Here is a 15,278-nt window from a genome sequence, read left to right on the forward strand (position 1 = left end):
AACGAAGATCATGGCATCTGATCCCATCACTTCATGGCAAATAGATGGGGAAACAGTGGAAACAGGGTCAGACTTTATTTCTGGGCTTCCAAATCACTGCAGATGGTGTTTGCTGCCATGAAATTAAAAGATGCTTACTCCTTGAAAGGAAAGTTATGACCAACCTAGATAGCATATTCAAAAGCAGAGACATTACTTTGCCAACTAAGATCAGTCTAGTCAAGGCTATGGTTTTTCCAGTGGTCATGTATGGATGTGAGAGTTGGACTGTGAAGAAGGCTGAGCACCGAAGAATTGATGCTTTTGAACTGTGGTGTTGGAGAAGACTCTTGAGAGTCCTTTGGACTGCAAGGAGATCCAACCAGTCCATTCTAAAGGAGATCAGCCCTGGGTGTTCTTTGGAAGGACTGATGCTAAAGCTGAAACTCCAATACTTTGGCCACCTCATGCGAAGAGCTGGCTCATTGGAAAAGACTGTGATGCTGGTGGGGATTGGGGGTAGGAGGAGAAGGGGACGACAGAGGATGAAATGGCTGGATGGCATCACCGACTCGATGTAGATGAGTTTGCTTAAACTCCGAGAGTTGGTGATGGACAGGGTGGCCTGGTGTGCTGCAATTCATGGGGTCACAAAGAGTCGGACACAACTGAGCTACTGAACTAGAACTGGATCTGCCCAGTTTTCCCAGCACCACTTCTTTTTTTTGCTGTTGTTGGCACAAGGATATGTGTGCTTTATTGCTTACGCTGCACGTTCAAGTGAATACAGTAAACCCCCTTTAAAAAGTAAGGCACGTGAGTGGCCTTCTGTGCAAGTTCCATATTATTTAAAGTTCCTATTGGCTAATGAAGTATTTCCACTCCAGAACTAGAGCTATCTGAAAAAGCACGTAAGTTTTTTGCAAGCAGAATACCTGAAACATTAGTATATGTTACCTCATGGCACAATTAAACAGCCTCGTATCAAATGTCTTTATCTAAGGAAAGATATAACTATTGTTACAACTGGGAAACGTTAACCAGCTTATCCATGTATATACAGTTGGGTCCCCAAATAGTAGTTATACAAAATCTAAAGAAAGAGCAGTGTCTAACTGCACTGGTGCTTGTTTCATTAAAGGTAAGAGATTTGGCATTTTCAGTCTTTTTTTTCCGTTAAGTCATGCTGGTATTTGCAGAAAGGCAGGGTCATACGATGCTGACGACCATGGACAGATACTGTTCATATGACACTTGGATCCAGCCGTCCTGGTCTGTATCGTAGCGTCTGAATACATCTGTCAACCTCTGCAGCAAGATGCTGCCCTGGATGAAGTCGTGGAAGGCGATCTGCCCCCGGCCTTGTCGGTTGAACTTCCGAATGAGGATGTCGTGAAACTGATCAGAGAGCCGGTACCCGAAACCTGAGAGGGCTTGCTTGAGCTCGTTCTTGTCGATCATGCCTGAGTTGTCCTTGGCGTATGTGCGTAAGACGTTCTGCCAGTCCATGATGTATTTCCAGACGCCAGTGAACTCACTGAAGTTCACGCCGGCCTTGTTCTCTCTGTCAAATATGAATATGATCGATCGGACAGTCACTGGGTTAAACGGAGTCCAGGTGCCATTGGACAGTGCTTGCTGAAGCTTGTTGTCAGATATCACACTGCTCCTGTCCTTATCAACCCTCTGGTAGATGTTCCACAGGAAGCTCTGGTCCGGCAGCATGGCACCCGCGGCAGGGCAGTTGCCAGGCCCGGGCGGTACGGGTAGGCGGCCATGGGCCGAGGCGCAGCGGGGTTGAGGTGCAGCTGAGGGGCCCCCAGCACCACTTCTTGAAGAGACTGTCTTTTTTCCATTGTACATTTTTGCCTACTTTGTCAAAGATAAATTGCCCATATGTGGGTGGATTTGTCTCCAGGCTTTCTATTTTGTTCCGTTTTTCTATGTTTCTATTTTTGTGCCTGGAGAAGGCAATGACACCCCACTCCAGTACTCTTGCCTGGAAAATCCCATGGACTGAGGAGCCTGGTAGGCTGCAGTCCATGGGGTCACGAAGAGTCGGACACGACTGAGTGACTTCACTTTCACTTTTCACTTTCACACATTGGAGAAGGAAATGGCAACTCACTCCAGTGTTCTTGCCTGGAGAATCCCAGGGATGGGGGACCCTGGTGGGCTGCCGTCTATGGGGTTGCACAGAGTTGGACACGACTGAAGCAACTTAGCAGCAGCAACAGCATTTTTGTGCCAGTACCATACTGTCTTGATGACTATAGCTTTACAGTAAAGCCTGAAGTCAGGGAGGTTGATTCTTCCAGCTCCATTCTTCCTTCTCAAGATTGCTTTGGCTATTCAGGGTCTTTTGTGTTTCCATACAAATTGTGGAATTATTTGTTCTACTTCTTCGAAAAATACCATTGGTAGTTTGATAGGGATTGCACTGAATCTATAGATTGCTTTGAGTAGTATAATCATTTTCACAATATTGATTCTTCCAATCCAAGAACAATTTATATCTCTCCATCTGTTAATTAATTTCTTTCATAAGCATCTTACAGTTTTCTGCAAACAGGTCTTTTGTCTCTTTAGATAAGTTACTCCTAAGTATTTTATTCATTTTGCTGCAATGGTGAATGGGATTGTTTCCTTAATTTCTCTTTCTAATTTTTCATTGTTAGTGTATAGGAATACAAAGGAGTTCTGTGTATTGATTTTAGATCCTGTGACTTTACTATTTTCATTGGTTAGCACTAGTAATTTTCTGGTGGAATCTTTAGGGTTTCTATATAGAGAAGCATATCATGTGCAAACAGTGTGAGTTTTACTTCTTTTCCAATCTGGATTACTTTTATTTCTTTTTCTTCCCTGATTACTGTGGCTAAGACTTCAAAAATTATGTTGAATGATAGTGGCAAGAGTGGGCACCCTTGCCTTGTTCCTGCTCTTAAATGAAATGCTTTCAATTTTCTTACCATTGAGAATAATGTTAGATGTGGGTTTGTTGTGCTGTGCATGCTAAGTTGCTTCAGTTGTGTCTGACTCTTTGCTGACTCTGATCCTAAGGACTGTAGCCTGCCAGGCTCCTCTGTTCATGGGATTCTCCAGGCAAGAATATTGGAGTGGGTTGCCATTTCCTCCTCCAGGGCATCTTCCCGACCCAGGGATCGAAACCACATCTCTTATATCTCCTGTATTGGCACGTGGATTCTTTACCACTAGTGCCACCTGGGAAGCCTGGGTTTGTTGTATATGGCCTTTATTATGTTGAGGTATGTTCTTTCTATACCTACTCTCTGGAGAGTTTTTATAATAAATGGGTATTGAATTTTATCAAAAGCTTTTCTGAATCTATTGAGATGATCATATGGTATTTATCTTTCAATTTGTTGATATGGTATGTCACATTGATTGACTTGTGTATATTGAAGAATCCTTGCATCCCTAGGATAAAGCCCATTTGATCATGATGTATGACCTTTGTAATGTGTTACTGGATTCTGTTTGCTAGAATTTTGTTGAGGATTTCTGCATCTGTGTTCATCAGTGATATTGGCCTATACTTTTGTGTGTGGGTGGTATCTTTGTCTGGTTTGGTATCAGGGTAATGGTGATCTTGTAGAATGAGTTTGGGAGTTTTCCTTCCTCTGCAATTTTCTGAAAGAGTTTAAGCACAAAAGGTTTTAGCTAGTCTCTAAACTTTTGGTAGAAATAGCCTGTGAAGCCACCTGGCCTTGGGCTTTTGTTTGTTGGAAGATTTTTTATTACAGTTTTGATTTCCATGTTTGTGGTTGTTCTGTTCATGTTTTCTATTTCTTCCTGGTTCAGTTTGGGAAGGTTTTACTTTTTTAAGAATCTGTCCATTTCTTCCAGATTGCCCATTTTATTGGCATAGAGTTGCTCATAGTACCCTCTTATGATCCTTCGTATTTCTGTGTTGTTTGCTGTGTCTCCTTTTTCATTTCTAATTTTATTGATCTGAGTCTTCTTTTATTTTTTGATGAATTTGTCAACTTTGTTTATTTTCTCAAAGAATCAACTTTTAGTTTTGTTCATCTTTGTTATTGCCTCCTTCCTTTTTTTTTTTTCATTTATTTCTAATCTGATCCTTACAATTTCATCCATTCTACCTATTTTGGTGGGGTTTTTTGTTCTTTTTTTCTAGCTGCTTTAGTCGTAAGCTTACGTTGTTTATTTGATGTCTGTTGTTTCAAGGTAGGTTTGCATTGCTATAAAATTCCCTCTTAGCATTGCTTTTACTGCAACCTATAGGTTTTGAATTGTGTTTTTATCATCATTTGTTTCTAGGCATAATTTGATTTCCTGTTTGATTTATTCAGTGATCTGTTGGTTGGTAAGAAACAAAGCTTCCATGTTTTTGTGTTTTTTATAGTTTTTTTTTTTTTTCTGTAGTTGATGTCTAATCTTGCAGTATTGTGGTCAGAGAAGATGCTTGAAATGATTTCAATTTTTTAAAACTTACCAAGTCTTAATTTGTGGCCCAAGATGTGATCTATTCTGGTTCCATGTGCACTTGAGAAAAAAACGTGAAATCTATTGTTTTTGGATGAAATGCCATGTAGATCTCAATCAGGTCCAACTGGTCCTATGTATCATTCAAAGCCTATGTTTTCCTGTTAATTTTCAGTGTGGATGATCTGTCCATTGCTGTGAGTGGGGTATTAAAGTCTCCCACTATCGTTGTGTTATTGTCAATTTCCCCTTTAATAGGCATTAGCATTTGCTTTTGGAGAAGGCAATGGCACCCCACTCCAGTACTCTTGCCTGGAAAATCCCATGGACAGAGGAGCCTGGTAGGCTGCAGTCCATGGGGTCGCTAGGAGTTGGACATGACTGAGCGACTTCACTTTCACTTTTCACTTTCATGCATTGGAGAAGGAAATGGCAACTCACTCCGGTGTTCTTGCCTGGAGAATCCCAGGGACTGAGGAGCCTGGTGGGCTGCTGTCTATGGGGTCACACAGAGTCGGACACGACTGAAACAATTTAGCAGCAGCAGCATCTGCCTCAGTTTCTGTTAAGTGAGCACAGATGTGGGCATAGATCAATGGATTGTGGTGGGAAAAGAGAAAGTAGGTTAGTTTTGTATAGGTGTGTGTCTCTTCCTGGTGATAGTTTCATGTTAACTTCTGAATTAGCTTTTCCAGGGTTTGATAAACTCTATTTCTTCATCTTCACTATAATCAGACTTTCGGATAATGATTTTGAAAGGACTGTAGGCATCTCCCAGGCATTTGAAAAATTTTAATTATTATCTATGGAGGAAAAAGTGAACTGCAGAATCTAAACATTTTTTTTTTAGAATATCTGGCATGATAAATCTCAAGAGGAGCAGTCAATTTAGGGGAAAGAGTAGAATGTTTTATAGGACTTTAGCAAGCAGAGTGTATCAAAGTTCAGATTGTTCTGAAAATAGAGAAAAATCATTCTTGAGCAGCCATATCTTTAGTAATCTGCAGTTTGCATGCAGTGCTGGGAAAGAACAGATATAAGTCCTGTGCCCGAAGTTTGGGCAGAAGAACTGTTGGGACAAACACCTGCCAGGTTCTCAGTGGAAAGTTTCTAGTCTTGCAGTCCCTCGTTTTGGTTGATGGGGATACTGAGTCTCATATCTAGGTCTTACTACATCTTGGCTTGTTCAATTCACTAGATCTATGTTGCCCCTGAAGACTTGGTGAAACACAGACATTCAGGATTCCCATGACTTTTGCCTTTGTAACTCCAGTCACCTGACGAATGAGTGGTTGCCTAAAGGAGAAAATAGTAAATGACTGTCAGCTGTCATGGACTGCCCATTTACGTCTCCCCACCACCACCACCCAAATTCAGATTTGAAACCATAATCCCCAGTGTGATGGAATTTAGAGATGGGACCTTTGGGAAGTGATTATGTCATATGGGTAGGGCAATCATGATGGAATTAGTGCCCTTATAAGAAGAGACAGGAGAGAGCTTGTTCTTTCTGCTCAGCACTATGTGGAGATGTAGCTAGAAGGTGGCTGTGTGGAAATGGGAAAAGGGTCCTCATCAAGAGCCCAACCTGCTGGCCCCTGAATCTATAGAGAAATAAGATTCTATATTAATGTGTTTCTGTAACACTCTCTTTGCTCATCCTTCTCATTTTCCCAAAGTAACAAACATCAAGGGAAGAAACTTTAAAAATTTCATTTTAGCAATAAGAGCTTTAAATTAACACAGAGAGAAGAGACAGCCAAGCAAAAGAAAAGAAAGAGACAAAGAAGAGTGTGGCAGTCACTGACTTCAGGTACACCTGGATCCTGATTCCCAGGTCTTGGGTAGAAGATATCCACAGCTATCCACCTGCTGTATAGTCTGAGGCTCTTGGGAAAATGGTTTCCTTCATGATGCTTCTGTTTCTGATAAATTTCCTCCCAGTGATGCTCAAGACAGTCTTACACTGTTATGATTTTCAATAAGCCAAACTCTCTTGGATGAAGGTCATGCAGAGGTTTACCTTTTAGAAAAGTTGCTGAACCCATTTTATAAACTGGGAAATTCTGCATTCACCCTCACCTTTTGCAATATTGGACTGTACAAGAGCAGCCTCAAGGGTAAGGGTGAGATCCACAGATACTGAAGAGTTCAGTGAGTAGCTTACATGGGGATTGTCTATGAATTCTTTTTGGAGTGACCCTAAAGGCCAGGAGAGCCTTTGACTGCAGTAACTGGAGTTCCTTTGGTAGTTTAATAAATTACCATTTATTCAATTTTTTCTGAGAACTAATGGTGATAAGGCAGCAAAGCTTATGTGTAACGGAGCCCTAGAGAGTTCCTTAACTATTTCAGTGAATTGTGTTCCTCCATCACTAGACAAATTAGGTGGATTTTCTCCAAGTGGGAACATAAGAACTAAAAAATTTGTACTACCATCAGGGCAGTTGCTTTACAAGAGAAGGCTTCTACCCAACCAGAAAACAGAGACAGAGTAGTAAGAACACATATAGAATTCCATGAGAACGAAGCTGAGTTAAATCCATCTGTAGAAGTTTAAAGGACATAAAGGGTTTTGGCTCACTTAAATGTTCCTTCTTTAAAAGGTTTCCTAGGAATATGGTTTGGATGGATGGATCGTATTCCAGAGATATCCTCTGAAATCTTATGGAAGATTTCCTAAAAGCTTATAAAAGACTGTGATATCATAAGATATATATATTTGGTCGTTGTTCCTGGTACAGGTTGTACCTTCACCCTATCTGACAAAATTTGGGTTAACAGTGAGACAGCTATATTACCTAGTGATAGAAACAGCTCACTAATCTTATAACCCTTTCCTATATGAATCAGGGTGAACTGAAGGGAGATTCCTGCTAGACTGGTTTTGCTGCCTGCAGACTAAACCACCAGTGTAGCCAAACCCAATGTCCTTCCAAAGGTGGAAAAGTTTGGGTATAAGTAGAGAGGAGGAATAGCAGTATAGGAATGAATAAATGAGTTGTTAAATAAGGGAATCCCAATATTACATTAATACTCAAAAGAGATTCAGAGCAAAAGATGACATTGTCTCTTAGCTCAATTTATCAGATGCCTGAAAGGATGAAGCCAGGTACTGCTGGCAGTACTCCTGCTTTTAGAACCTGACAAGATGAAATGGAAGTTTGCAAACCTGAGTTACTTTCCCTGGAGAAATATTTCCTTGGAGACATTTTTGTACAGTAAGGATTCCAGTCCAGAATAATTATTAACGACTGAGTCGGTTCTAGTCGTGTGCCACATCTCTTAACTGTTAGGATCCTCAGACCTGTGGCATATTTAAAAATATGTATTTGATCTTTGTCCCCAGTTCCTGGCACAAAGCTTCTAAAACCCTTGGAATTTCCTGTTATAGGAACATCTTTTATTACTCATAACAAGCCCCTTTCAACCAACCCTGAGTTTAAGTTGATGAACTGACTCTTGGTAAACCTTTAGACAGCTTCAGGATGAGGGCTGTTCATCAGAGGAACAAGTCTTATGACTGGAGGGCTGGAACATTCAACCCCAATCCCAGAACTCAGGGGAGCAGAGACAGACTGGAGATGGAGCTAATTACCAATAGCCAATAATTTAATTGATCTTGTCTACCTAATGGAACCTCCATAAAAGCCCATAAATGAAGGGGTTTCAGAGAACTTCTGGGTTGGGAGACACATCTAGATTGTGGAAGGATTGTACTCCTGGAGAGGGCACGAAAGCTCTGCCCTCCTTCCCTCTTCAGTACCTTCTACTATATATTTTTCCATTTGACTGTTCCTCAGTTGTAACTAGTGTTGTGCTGTGCTCAGTTGTGTATGACCCTTTGCGACCCCATGGACTGTAGCCCATCAGGCTTCTCTGTCCATGGGATTTTTCAGGCAAGAATACTGAAGTGGGGTGTCATTTCCTCCTCCAGGGAAACTTTCCAATCCAGGGATAGATTGCACATCTCCTGCACTTGCAGGCAAATTCTTTACCACTGAGCCACCTGGGAATCCCGACAAGGTAAATCACTTTCTTGAGTTCTGTGGGTTGTAGTGATTTACTGAAACTGAAAAAGGGATTGTGGGAAGCTCTGACTTTGTAGTCAAGTTGGACAGAAGTGTTGGTAACCTGAGGACTTGATCCTGGTGACTGGTGTTTGCAGTGAGGGCAGTCTTGTGGGAATGAGCCCTTGGACCTGTGGAATTTGATGCTAACTACAAATGGATGGTGTCAGAATATCCCAAGATTCATCTGTCACTGATTCTTATTTCATTCCATTGGAATTAGAGAGCACACTTTGTACGATTTCAATACTTTTGATATCATTGAGACTCACTGATATCATTTTTCACCCAGCATATCGTCCATCCTGGAGAACTTTCCATGTGTACTTGAGAAGGATATATATTCTACTGTTATTGTCTGTAGTGTCTATTGCTGTTAAGTAGCTAAGTCTATCCAACTCTTTGTGACCCCATGAACTGCAGCACACTGGGCCTCCCTGTCCTTCACTGTCTCCCAGAGTTTGCTCAAGCTCATGTCCATTGAGTTTGTGATGCCATCCCACCATCTCATCCTCTGCCAGCCTCTTCTCCTTTTGCCCTCAGTCTTTCCCAGCATCAGGGTGTTTTCCAGAGAGTCAGTTCTTTGCATCAGGTGACCAAAATATTGGTGCTTCAGCTTCAGCACCAGTCCTTCCAATGAATATTCAGGGTTTAATTTCCTTTAGGATTGACTTGATTGATCTCCTTGCTGTCCAAGGAACTTTCAAGAGTCTTCTCCACCACCACAGTTCGAAAGCATCAATTCCTTGGTGCTCAGCCTTCTTTATGCTCCAACTCTCACATCTATATATGACTACTGGAAAAACCATAGCTTTAACTATACGGACCTTTATTGGCAAAGTGACATCTCTGCTTTTGGATACATTGTCTAATCTGTCATAGCTTTTCTTCCAAAGAGCAACTTTTTCTTTTTTTTAATTGGAGGCTAATTACTTTACAATATTGTAGTGGTTTTCACCATACATCAACATGAATCAGCCATGGGTGTACATATGTCCCCTCATCGTGAACCCCCCTCCATCCTCCCTCCCCACCCCATCCTTCTGGTTGTCCCAGAGCACTGGCTTTGAGTGCCGTGCTTCATGCATCAGATTTGCACTGGTCATCTGTTTTACATATGGCAAAATACATGTTTCAATGCTATTCTCTCAAATCATCCCACCCTTGCCTTCTCCCACAGAGTCCAAAAGTCTGTTCTTTATGTCAGAGTCTCTTTTGCTGTCATGCATATAGGGTCATTGTTACTGTCTTTCTAAATTCCATATATATGCATTGTGTGAGTAGGAGTGTGTGAAGTCTCTCAGTCGTGTCCGGCTCTTTGCAACCCCATAGACTGTAGCCTACCAGGCTTCTCCATCCATGGGATTCTCCAGGCAAGAATACTGGAGTGGGTTACCATTTCCTTCTCCAGGGGATCTTCCCAACCCAGGGATTGAACCCGGGTCTCCCACACTGGAGGCAGACATTTAACCTCTGAGCCACCAGGGAAGCCAATATATGCATTAACATACTGTATTGGTGTTTCTATTTCTGACTTACTTCACTCTGTGTAATAGGCACCAGTTTCATCCACCTCATTAAAACTTACTCAAAAGTGTTCCTTTTTATAGCTGAGTAATATTCCATTGGGTTTATGTACCAAACTTTCTTATCCATTCATCTGCCAATGGACATCTAGGTCGCTTCCATGTCCTAGCTGTTGTAAACAGAGCTGCAATAAACACTGGGATACATGTGTCTCTTTCAATTCTGGTTTTCTCAGCGTGTATGCTCAGCATTGGGGTTGCTGGGTCATATGGCAGTTCTAGTTCCAGGTTTTTAAGGAATCTCCACACTGTTCTCAAAAGTGTCTGTACTAGTTTGCATTCCCACCAACAGTGTAAGAGTGTTCCCTTTTCTCCACACCCTTTCCAGCATATATTGTTTACAGACATTTTGATGGCAGCCATTCTGAACTACGCGAGATAGTACCTCATTGTGGTTTTGATTTGCATTTCTCTGATAATTAGTGATGTTGAGCATCTTTTCATGTGTTTGTTAGCCATCTGTTTGTCTTCTTTGGGGAAATGCCTGTTTAGTTCTTTAACCCACTTTTTGATTGGGTCATTTATTTTTCTGGTATGGAGCTGCATGAACTCCTTGTATATTTTGGAGATTAATTCTTTGTCAATTGTTTCATCTGTTATTATTTTCTCCTGTTCTGTAGGCTGCCATTCTTTTCACCTTACTTATAGTTTCCTTCACTGTGTAAAAGCTTTTAAGTTTAATTAGGTCCCATTTGTTTATTTTTGTTTTTATTTCCATTACTCTGGGAGGTGGATCATAGAGGATCTTGCTATGATTTATGTCAGAGTGTGTTCTGCCTATGTTTTCCTCTAAGAGTTTTATAGTTTCTGCTCTTACATTTAGATCTTTAATCCATTTTGAGTTTACTTTTGTGTATGGTGTTAGAAAGTGTTCTAGTTTCATTCTTTTACAAGTGGTTGACCAGTTTTCCCAGCATCACTTGATAAAGAGATTGTCTTTTCTCCATTGTATATTTTTTTCCTTCTTTGTCAAAGATAATGTGCCCATAGGTGCATGAATTTATCTCTGGGCTTTGTATTTTGTTCCATTGATCTATATTTCTGTCTTTGTGCCAGGGCCATGCTGTATTGATGACTGTACCGTTGTAGTATTGTCTGAAGTCAGGCAGGTTGATTCCTCCAGTTCCATTCTTCTTTCTCAAAATTGCTTTGGCTATTCGAGGTTTTTTGTATTTCCAAACAAATTGTGAAATTATTTGCTCTATTTCTGTGAAAAATACTGTTGGTAGCTTGATAGGGATTTCATTGAATCTATAGATTGCTACTCATTTTCACTATATTGATTCTTCCAACCCATGAACATGGTATATTTCTTCATCTAATTGTGTCATCTTTGATTTCTTTCATCAGTGATTTATTCTTTTCTATATAGAGCTCTTTTGTTTCTTTAGGTAAATTTATTCCTAGGCATTTTATTCTTTTCGTTGCAAAGGTGAATGTGATTGTTTCCTTAATTTCTCTTTCTGTTTTCTCATTGTTAGTGAATAGGAATGCAAGAGATTTCTGTGCATTAATTTTATATCCCACAACTTTACTATATTCGTTGATTAGCTCTAGTAATTTTCTGGTGGTGTTTTTAGGGTTTTCTATGTAGAGGATCATGTCATCTGCAAACAGTGAGGGTTTTACTTCTTTTCCAGTCTGGATTCCTTTTATATCTTTTTCTTCTCTGATTGCTTTGGCTAGGAATTCGAAAACTATGTTGGATAGTAGTGGTGAGAGTGGGCACCCTTGTCTTGTTCCTGATTTTAGAGGAAATGCTTTCAATTTTTCACCATTAAGGATTGTTTGCTGTGAGTTTCTCATATATGACTTTAATTATGTTGAGGTATGTTCCTTCTATGCCTGCTTTCTGGAGAGTTTTGATTATAACTGGGTGTTGAATTTTCTCAAACACTTTCTCTGCATCTATTGAGATAATCATATGGTTTTTATCTTTCAGTTTGTTAACATTGTGCATCACATTGATTGATTTGCAAATATTGAAGGATCCTTGCATCCCTGGGATAAAGCACACTTGGTCATGATGTATGATCTTTTTAATATGTTGTTGGAGTCTGTTTGCTAGAATTTTGTTGAGGATTTTTGCATTTATGTTCATCAGTGATGTTGTCCTATATTTTGCACTTTTTGTGGCATCTTTTTCTGGTTTTGGTATTAGGGTGCTGGTGGCCTCACAGAATGAGTTGGGTGTATAAGAGGAAGGAGTTTACCTTCTGCAATTTTCTGCAATTTTCAAGAGTCTGAGTAGGAAAGGTGTTAGCTCTTCTCTGAATTTTTGGTAGAATTCACCTGTGAAGCCATCTGGTGCTGAGCATTTGTTTGTTGGAAGATTTTTTTTTTATTACGGTTTCGATTTCTGTGCTTGTGATGTCTCTGTTAAGATTTTATATTTTATATTTCTTCCTGGTTCAGTTTTGGAAGGCTATTCTTTTCTAAGAATTTGTCCATTTCTTCCAAGTTGTTCACTTTATTGGCATATAATTGCTCATAGCAATCTCTTGTGATCTTTTTTATTTCTGTGTTGTCTGTTGTGATTTCTCCATTTTCATTTCTAATTTCATTGATTCTTCTCTCTTTTTTTCTTGATAAGTCTGGCTAATGGTTGGCCTATTTTATTTATCTTCTCAAAGAACCAGCTCTTAGTTGTGTTGATTTTTGCTATAGTCTCCTTCATTTCTTTTTTATTTATTTCTGCTCTGATTTTTATGATTTATTTCCTTTTACTAACTTTGGGGTTCTTCTTTTTTTCTGTTTCTAGTTGTTTTAGGTGTAAAGTTAGGTTGTTTATTTGTTGTTTCTCTTGATTCTTGAAGTAGGCTTGTTTTGCTATGAACTTCCCTCTTAGCACTGCTTTTACTGAATCCCATAGTTTTTGGGTTTTCATGTTTTCATTTTCATTTGCTTCTATGGTTTCCTTTGGTTTCCTTTTTTATTTCTTCTGTGATCTGTTGGTTATTCAGAAGCGTGTGGCTTAGCCTCCATATGTTTTAATTTTTAATAGTTTTTTTCCCTGTAGTTGACATCTAATCTTACTTCACTGTGATCAGAAAAGATGCTTGAAATGATTCAATTTTTTTTAACTTCCCAAGGCTAGATTTATGGCCCAGGATGTAATCTATCCTGGAGAGTGTTCCATGTGCACTTGAGAAAAAGGTGAAATCCATTGTTTTGGAGTGAAATGCCTATAGATATCAATTAGGTCTAACTGGTCTATTGCATCATTTAAAGCTTGTGTTTCCTTGCTAATTTTCTGTTTGGTTGCTCTAACCATTGGTGTGAATGGGGTATTAAAGTCCCCCACTACTATTGTGTTACTGTTAATTTCCCCTTTCATACTTGCTAGCATTTGCCTTATGTATTGAAGTGCTCCTGTGTTGGGTGCATGTATATTTACAATTGTTATATCTTCTCTGATTGGTCCTTTGATCATTATGTAATGTCCTTCTTTGTCTCTTAGCGTGGTCTTTATTTCAAAGTCTATTTTATCTGATATGAGTATTGCTACTCCTGCTTTCTTTTGGTCTCCATTTGCATCAAATATCTTTTTCCAGCCCTTCACTTTCAGTCTGTATGTATTCCTAGGTTTGAGGTGTGTTTCTTGTAGACAATATAAATAGTTCTCTTGTTTTTGTATCCATTCAGCCAGTCTTTGTCTTTTGGTTGGAGCACTTAGTCCGCTTACATTTAAGGTAATCATTGATAAGTATGATCCCATTACCATTTATTTTGTTGTTTTGGGTTCATTTTTATAAACCTTGTCTGTGTTTCCTTTCTAGAGAAGATCCTTTAGCATTTGTTGAAGAGCTGGTTTGGTGGTGATGAATTCTCTCAGCTTTTGCTTGTCTGTAGAGCTTTTGATTTCTCCTTCGTATCTGAATGAGATCCTTGCTGGTTAGAGTAATCTTGGTTATAGGTTTTTCTCTTTCATCACTTTAAATATGTCCTGCCATTCCCTTCTGGCCTGAAGACTTGCTATTGAAAGATCAGCTGTTATCCTTATGGGGATCTTCTTATGTCTTATTTGTTGCCTTTCCCTTCCTGCTTTTAATATTTGTTCTTTGTGTTGATCTTTGTTAGTTTGATTAATATGTGTCTTGGGGTGTTTTGCCTTGGGTTTACCCTGTTTGGGACTCTCTGGGTTTCTTGGAATTGGGTGGCTATTTTCTTCCCATTTTAGGGAAGTTTTTGACAATTATCTCCTTAATTATTTTCTCATACCTTTCTTTTTGTCTTCTTCTTCTGGAACACCTATGATTTGTATGTTGGGGCATGTAACATTGTCCCAGAGGTCTCTAAGGTTGTCTTTTAATTCTTTTTCTTTTTTCTTGTTTGCTTCATTTATTTCCACCATTCTATCTTCCACCTCATTTATCCTTTCTTCTGCCTCAGTTATTCTACTGTTGGTTCCTTCCAGAGTGCTTTTGATCTCAGTTATTGCATTGTTCAACATGGATTAACTCTTCTTTATTTCTTCTAGGTCCTTGTTAAACATTTCTTGAATCATCTTAATCCTTGTCTCTAGTCTGTAACTCCGTTTTGTTTTCAAGATTTTGGATGATCTATACTACCAGTATTCTGAATTCATTTTCAGGTAGACTCCCTAACTCCTCCTTTTTTGTTTGGTTTGGAGGGTTTTTATCATGTTCCTTTACCAGCTGAATATTTCTCTGCCTTTTCATTTTGTCTATACTTCTGTGTTTGGGGTGCCTTTTCTGTAGGCTCGAAGTTCATGGTTCCTCTTAATTGTGGAGTTTTCCCTGTGGGTGGAGTTGGACTAGTGGCTTGTCAAGATTTCCTGGCTGGGGGAGCTTGCATCTGTGTTCTGCTGAGTTTAGCTGGATCTATTCTCTCTGGAGTGCAATGAAGTGTCCAGTAGTGAGTTTTGGAGTGTTTATGGGTTTGGCATAACTTTGGGTAGCCCATCTTTTAATGTTCAGGATTGTGTTCCTGTTTTACTGGAGAATTAGCATGGCATGTCTTTCACTGGAACTTGTTGGCTCTTGGGTGGAGCTTGATTTCAGTGTAGGTATGGAGACTTTTGTGTGAGATCACAATAAACTGTGGAAAATTCTGTAAAAGATGGGAATACCAGACCACCTGACCTGCCTCTTAAGAAACCTGTATGCAGGTCAGGAAGCAACAGTTAGAACTGGACATGGAACAACAGACT

General features: G+C 39.7%; 1 pseudogene; it reads right to left on the reverse strand.

Moving 5' to 3' along the window:
- Positions 1–1,188: 1,188 nt before the first annotated feature.
- On the reverse strand, positions 1,189–1,757 carry LOC138079126 (programmed cell death protein 6 pseudogene; annotated as a pseudogene).
- Between the last annotated feature and the right edge of the window lie 13,521 nt (positions 1,758–15,278).

This window comes from Capricornis sumatraensis, chromosome 4, assembly GCF_032405125.1.
Source record: "Capricornis sumatraensis isolate serow.1 chromosome 4, serow.2, whole genome shotgun sequence".
Taxonomy (NCBI): Eukaryota; Metazoa; Chordata; class Mammalia; order Artiodactyla; family Bovidae; genus Capricornis; species Capricornis sumatraensis.